We start from the raw sequence: 5814 nt of genomic DNA on the forward strand, positions 1-5814 counted from the left end.
TTAGGGGTGCGGACCAGGGAATGGGGTGTGTGTGTGTGTGTGTGTGTGTGTGTGTATGAGAGAGAGAGAGAGAGAGAGAGAGAGAGAGAAGCAATCATACAATTTACATGGGAAACATGCAGATTCCAGAACTCTTACATCTCCAAGCACATAACCCAGAATCAGAATTGTTTGAGCCTTTCCCATGATTCTGTTGATCACAGAATTTTGCAAGGCATCATTTTAAGGGATGAGACTTGGGGCCAGTGTTGTAGCATAGTGGCTAAAGCTGCTGCCTTCGATGCCAACATCCCCATATGCCTGCCACTTTGTGTCCTGGCTGCTCCACTTCTGATCCAATTCCCTGCTAATGGCCTTGGAAAGCAGCGGAAGATGGGTCAAATGTTTGGGCCCCTGCCATCCACATGGGAGGCCTGGATGAAGCTCCTGGCTACAGCTTGGCCAAGCGCTCCCTCCCTGTTGTGGTCATCTGGAGAGTAAGCCAGCAGATGGAAGATCTCTCTCTTTCTCTTCCTTTCTCTAACTCTGACTTTCAAAATGAATACATATTTTTAAAATTCAAATAAAAGAAGAGATGTGGCTTAACTATTTAAGTCAGGTTGGCTCTTTTCATTTTACATTTGGTGGTGAACACTGGAACAAGAAATTTTTAAAAATATTTTTATTTCTTTGTTTACTTCAAATGCAGAGTTAGAGAGAGAGATGGAGAGGTCTCGATCTTCCATCCACTGGTCCACTCCCCAAATAGTTGCAATGGCTGGAGCTGAGGCAGTCCAAAGCTAGGAGCCAGGAGCTGCTTCTGGGTCTCCCGTGCAGGTGCAGGGGCCCAAGGACTTGGGCCATCTTCCACTGCTTTCCCAGGCCATAGCAGAGAGCTGGATTGGAAGAGGAGCAGCCAGGACTTGAACCATATGGGATGCCAGCATCATACACAGAAGCTTAACCCACTATGCCACAATGCCAGCCACAGGAAATATTTTTTAAACATTTTATTGGGGGCTGGCACTGTGGCATAGTGGGTAAAGCCACCATCTTCAGTGCCAGCATCCCGTATGGGTGCTGGTTCAAGTCCTGGCTGCTCCACTTCCAATCCAGCTCTATGCTATGGCCTGGGAAAGCAGTGCAAGATAGCGCAAGTGTTTGGGCCCCTGCACCCACATGGCAGACCCAGAGGAAGCTCCTGACTCCTGGTTTCGGATCGGCACAGCTCTGGCCGTTGCAGCCAACTGGGGAGAGAGCCAGTGGATGGAATACCTCTCTCTCTCTCTCTCTCTGTCTCTCTCTCTCTCTCACTTTCTCTGCCTCTCCTTCTCTCTCTGCATAAATCTGACTTTCTAATAAATAAAATAAATATTTTCTTAAAGATTTATTTTATTTATTGCAAAGGCAGAGTGACAAGGGTGGAGGAGAGAGAGAGAGAGAGAGAGAGAGAGATCGATCTTCCATCCGCTGGTTCACTCCTCAAATGGCTACAATGGCCAGGACTGAGCCAGGCTGAAGCCGGGGGCCAGGAACGCCAACCTGGTCTCCCGTGCGGTGGCTGAGGCCCAAGCACGTGGGCCATCTGCTACTTTCTCCAGGAGCAGAGCAGCTGGAACTGAAACGGGAGTCTCCGATACGGGATGCTGGGGTTACAAACAGCTGCTTAACTCGCACCACAGTGCTGGGCCCCAGAGAGCATTTTACATGCAGAAGAGTTATATGAATTTTTACTCTTTCCCCCAAAAAATATCCTGTACAAAAATTATCCTGCTTCCAACACGTCTGTTCTGTGGATGTCAGAGACCAAGTGTCCAAGAAGTGGAAGAGCAGGTAATGCTGCTCCCCCTAGTGGTGCCATGTAGTAACAGCATGGCAGCGAAGATGCCAACTCCATATCCACCTCAGCCAGGTTCTGCAAACCTGAGAGACTACCCAGTAGGTGTTGGCCCTTATTAATATAGACTTGCACTCGAACTTGTCTGTGTAATGATTTTCATTGATCTTCGTTTTTTATGTTTTATCCCTGTGATTTTTTTAAAGATTTATTTATTTATTTGAAAGGCAGAGTTAACAGAGACAGAGAGAGAGAGAGAGAGAGAGAGGGAGAGAGATCTTCCAGCTGCTGGTCGACTCCCCAGATGGCTGCAATGGCTGGAGCTGGGCTGATCAGAAGCCAGGAGCCAGGAGCCTCCTCCGGGTCTCCCACACAGGTGCAGGGGCCCAAGCGCTTGGGCCATCTTCTACTGCTTTCCCAGGCCATAGCAGAGAGCTGGATCGGAAGTGGAGCATCTAGGACTAGAACCAGCGCCCCTGTAGGATGTGGGTGCTGCAGGCAGCAGCTTTACCTGCTAGGCCACAGCGCCGGCCCCCATCTTGTACTTTGCTTCCTTTAGCAGGGCATTACTACATTGAGGTAGCGGTTGCGATTGGATGTCAGTGTAGAATTTACCAAACCACCCACTGTGCTCGTGGTCTTTGTGTCCGTGGATTCAACCAACCTTGAACTGAAAATTTGGGGAAGGTAATCGCACCCGTCCTGAACGTTACAGACTCCTTTCTTGTCACTCTCCGCTCAACAACACCATGCGCCCCTGGTTACGTGGTGTTCACGTTGTGGTGGGTGCTATAAGGCACCTAGAGAAGACTGAACGTGCGGGAAGGTGCGTGTAGGTTCTGTGCAAACAGGAAGCTGTCTGGGGATTTTGGTATCTGGAGGGGTCCTGGATCCCGTTCCCAGAGGAGTTATTTTCCATACACACACACTTGGGAGTCATTTTTAAACATATGTATTATGAAAATGGCTTGTGAATATTCTCTGACAATTTTCTTTGTCGGGTGTCTTTGTTACTCGGAGGGTAGGGTTTCTCTGGGTGAGGCTACTCAGCAGGCACTGGGCACTGGGGCTGCACACTTCCGTGTCACGTGGGGGCCGTGTCGCGCGGGGGCTGCCTGGGGCTCAGCAGCTGCCCTGGCCTCTACCCAGGAGAAGGCAGCGGACACCCGCCCATCGCCACTGCCGTGACAACAGCAAACCCTCTGCACGTCGCCAGCTGTCTCCATGGGGGTGAGGTGGAGAAAACGCGTCCCCAGTTGAGAGTCATTGCTGTAGGGGTTTCTATGAGGGTACTTCAAAAAAAATTCAAGGAAAAATGGAATTAATAGGTAAGTTTAGGGGTAGGTCTGGTAGTTAAGATGCCCACAGCACATACTGGGATAGCTGGGTTTGAGTCCCGGTTCTGCTACCAATTCCAGCTTCCTGCTAATCGCAGACCCTGGGAGGCAACAGGGGATGGCTCAAGTGATTGGCTCCCGTCACCCACGTGGGAGACCCGGATGGAGTTTCCAGCCTGCAGCGCTGGCCTAGCCCAGCCCTGGCTGTTGGAGGTATTTGGGGAGTGAACCAGCAGGTGGGTGCTCTCTCTCTGTGTCTATCAAAAAAAAAAAAAAAAAAAAAAAAAAAAAAAGAAAAGAAAAAGAAAAATATTTTGGTGTAAAAAAGTCTTGAAGCCCTGTTTTCATAATATGCATTTTCCACGAACTTTTTGAAGGTCTCTCATCTACCTGGATTCCAGAACATTGATTCTGCAGCAGAAATACACTGATGTTTTAATTCCATTGCCATGAGTTTTTGAAGAACTCTCATACATGCACGGTGCTGTGGCCACGTGGAGGTCGCTGGACATCGCCAGCCCAGGCAGTCCACTTGGAGCAGCCCACCTGCACCAGCAGGACAGAGAGCCGGGCAGCGCCAGCGACTGTCAACCCCGCGCAGCCCTCAGCCGCTCTCTGAACGCAGGAGAACAACACAGGCGTTCCCTGTCGCCAGCGAGGCCGGCGCACTCGCTCATTGCTTGTCCTCAGCTGAACAGAGGCAGGGCGGTCGGGAAGAGGCTACCGCAACAGTGGACCTTCACCAGGGGCTTGGGTACAGGCCAGAAAAGAGGCTGGCTCACCCTTGCTTAGGGCCCCTTTAATAATGGGGGCTTGAAAAAAAAAAAAAAAAGCTTAATTTGAAAGGCAGAGTTACACACACACACACACACACACACACACACACTGATCTTCCATCCGCTGATTCACTCCCCAAATGGCCACAACGGCCAGGAACTACATCCAGGTCTCCCACATGGGGAGCAAGGGCCCAGGTCATCTTCCATTGCTTTCTCAGGCCCATCACCAGGAGGCTGGATCAGAAGTGGAGCAGCTGGGATTCGAACCAGTGCTCACGTGGGAAGCAGGCAGGGTAGGCAGTGGCTTAACCCACTGTGCCGCAATGCTAGCACCAACAACAGGACATGTTTTGTTTTTGTTTTTGTTTTTGTTTGGTGGCCAGGAGGGGCAAATGGCCATGGCCGCTGCTGCTGACTCTTCCCAAAGTCAGGGCACTACTGGAGAGGTCCGAGCCCGCTCAGGACTGCCGGTGTGACCATGGGTCTGTGACAGAGAGGAGAGGATGCTTGACCATGGGTCTGTGGCGGGTAGGAGAGGATGTTAGTGAGGTGGCCACGAGGTGGCCTCTCCCCCCACCCCCAGCTGTGTGAGGCTTGCCTCCCCCTACACTCACTCTTCCTCTTTGCTATAAGGCAGAGAGAGAAAGACAGACAGACAGTGGTCTTCCATCTGCTGGTTCACTCCCCAAATGCCTGCGGCAGCTTGGGTTGGGCCAGGCTGAAGTCACGACCCCAGAACTCCCACCGGGTCCCCCCCAACATTGGCAGCAGGGACCCAAGTGCTTGAGTCATCGCGAGCGGCTTCCCCGGCGCATCAGCAGAAGCTGGGTCACTCCGAGACGGGACACGGTGTCACCGGCAGATGAACCTGCTGCGCCAAATGCCTGCCCCCTCTCCCATCCTTACGGCCCCCTGGATGGACCGCGAATGCCTCCCCCTGCAGACTTTCTCAGAGCAGGCTGTGGGGTCTGGACCTTGGGGAGCAATGAGACCTCTTGCTCTGCGCTCAGCTCTACCCACCCATCAGGCAGCCGGCATTCCAGTTGAGGCCCCCCGTCTCCCTACTGTGTGACCTTGGGCAAACCACTTGGTGTCTGTGCCTGACAGCAGCCACTGCAGGGGCGTCCCGGCTGTGCTCAGCGAGGGTTATTCAACTTTTATTATTGCCAAGGCCGGGGCTGGTGGCACCCAGCAAGGAAGTGGCCGATTCAAAGTTCAGACCTGGGCTTTCTGACTCCTAATCCTAGGGTCTCCAGCTGGGCCCCCGGCTGGAACCACTTGAGGAGCCCGAGAACAGCGTGGGCATCCGAGCTGTAAAGTTCCCAGTGGCCAGCGCCGTGGCTCACTAGGCTAATCCTCCACCTTGCAGCGCCGGCACACTGGATTCTAGTCCCGGTCGGGGCGCCGGATTCTGTCCCGGTTGCCCCTCTTCCAGGCCAGCTCTCTGCTGTGGCCCAGGAGTGCAGTGGAGGATGGCCCAAGTGCTTGGGCCCTGCACCCCATGGGAGACCAGGAGAAGCACCTGGCTCCTGCCTTCGGATCAGCGCAGTACGCTGGCCGCAGTGCGCCGGCCGTGGCGGCCATTGGAGGGTGAACCAATGGCAAAGGAAGACCATTCTCCCTGTCTCTCTCACTGTCCACTCTGCCTGTCAAAAAATAAATAAATAAAATTAAAAAAAATTAAAAAAAAGAAATTTAAAGTTCCCAGTGACTGCAGGGTGCAGCCGGGGTGTGTGTGTCGGGGGGCGGGGGGGAACCTGTCTCTACCTCGTAATTCAGGGTCACGGTCACGCAGTGTGTGTCCTTCTGAGAGTGGCTAATCTCGCTCAGCACTGCCTCCTGCAGGCACAGGACTGGATTTACTGTTTCCACGGTGAACAAC

At 52.8% G+C, this 5814-nt stretch overlaps 1 long non-coding RNA gene across 1 annotated transcript; it reads left to right on the forward strand.

Annotated features, from left to right (window-relative positions):
• Positions 1 to 1387: 1387 nt before the first annotated feature.
• Positions 1388 to 5626, forward strand: LOC149120628 (uncharacterized). The gene is made up of 3 exons (XR_016226231.1): positions 1388 to 3144; positions 3235 to 3389; positions 3531 to 5626. It is a non-coding gene; the product is annotated as an uncharacterized LOC149120628 (long non-coding RNA).
• The last annotated feature ends 188 nt before the right edge of the window (positions 5627 to 5814 follow it).

The sequence above is a fragment of the Oryctolagus cuniculus genome, chromosome 19 (genome assembly GCF_051225735.1).
Source record: "Oryctolagus cuniculus isolate XC-2025 breed Fujian yellow rabbit chromosome 19, ASM5122573v1, whole genome shotgun sequence".
In the NCBI taxonomy this organism is placed as follows: Eukaryota; Metazoa; Chordata; class Mammalia; order Lagomorpha; family Leporidae; genus Oryctolagus; species Oryctolagus cuniculus.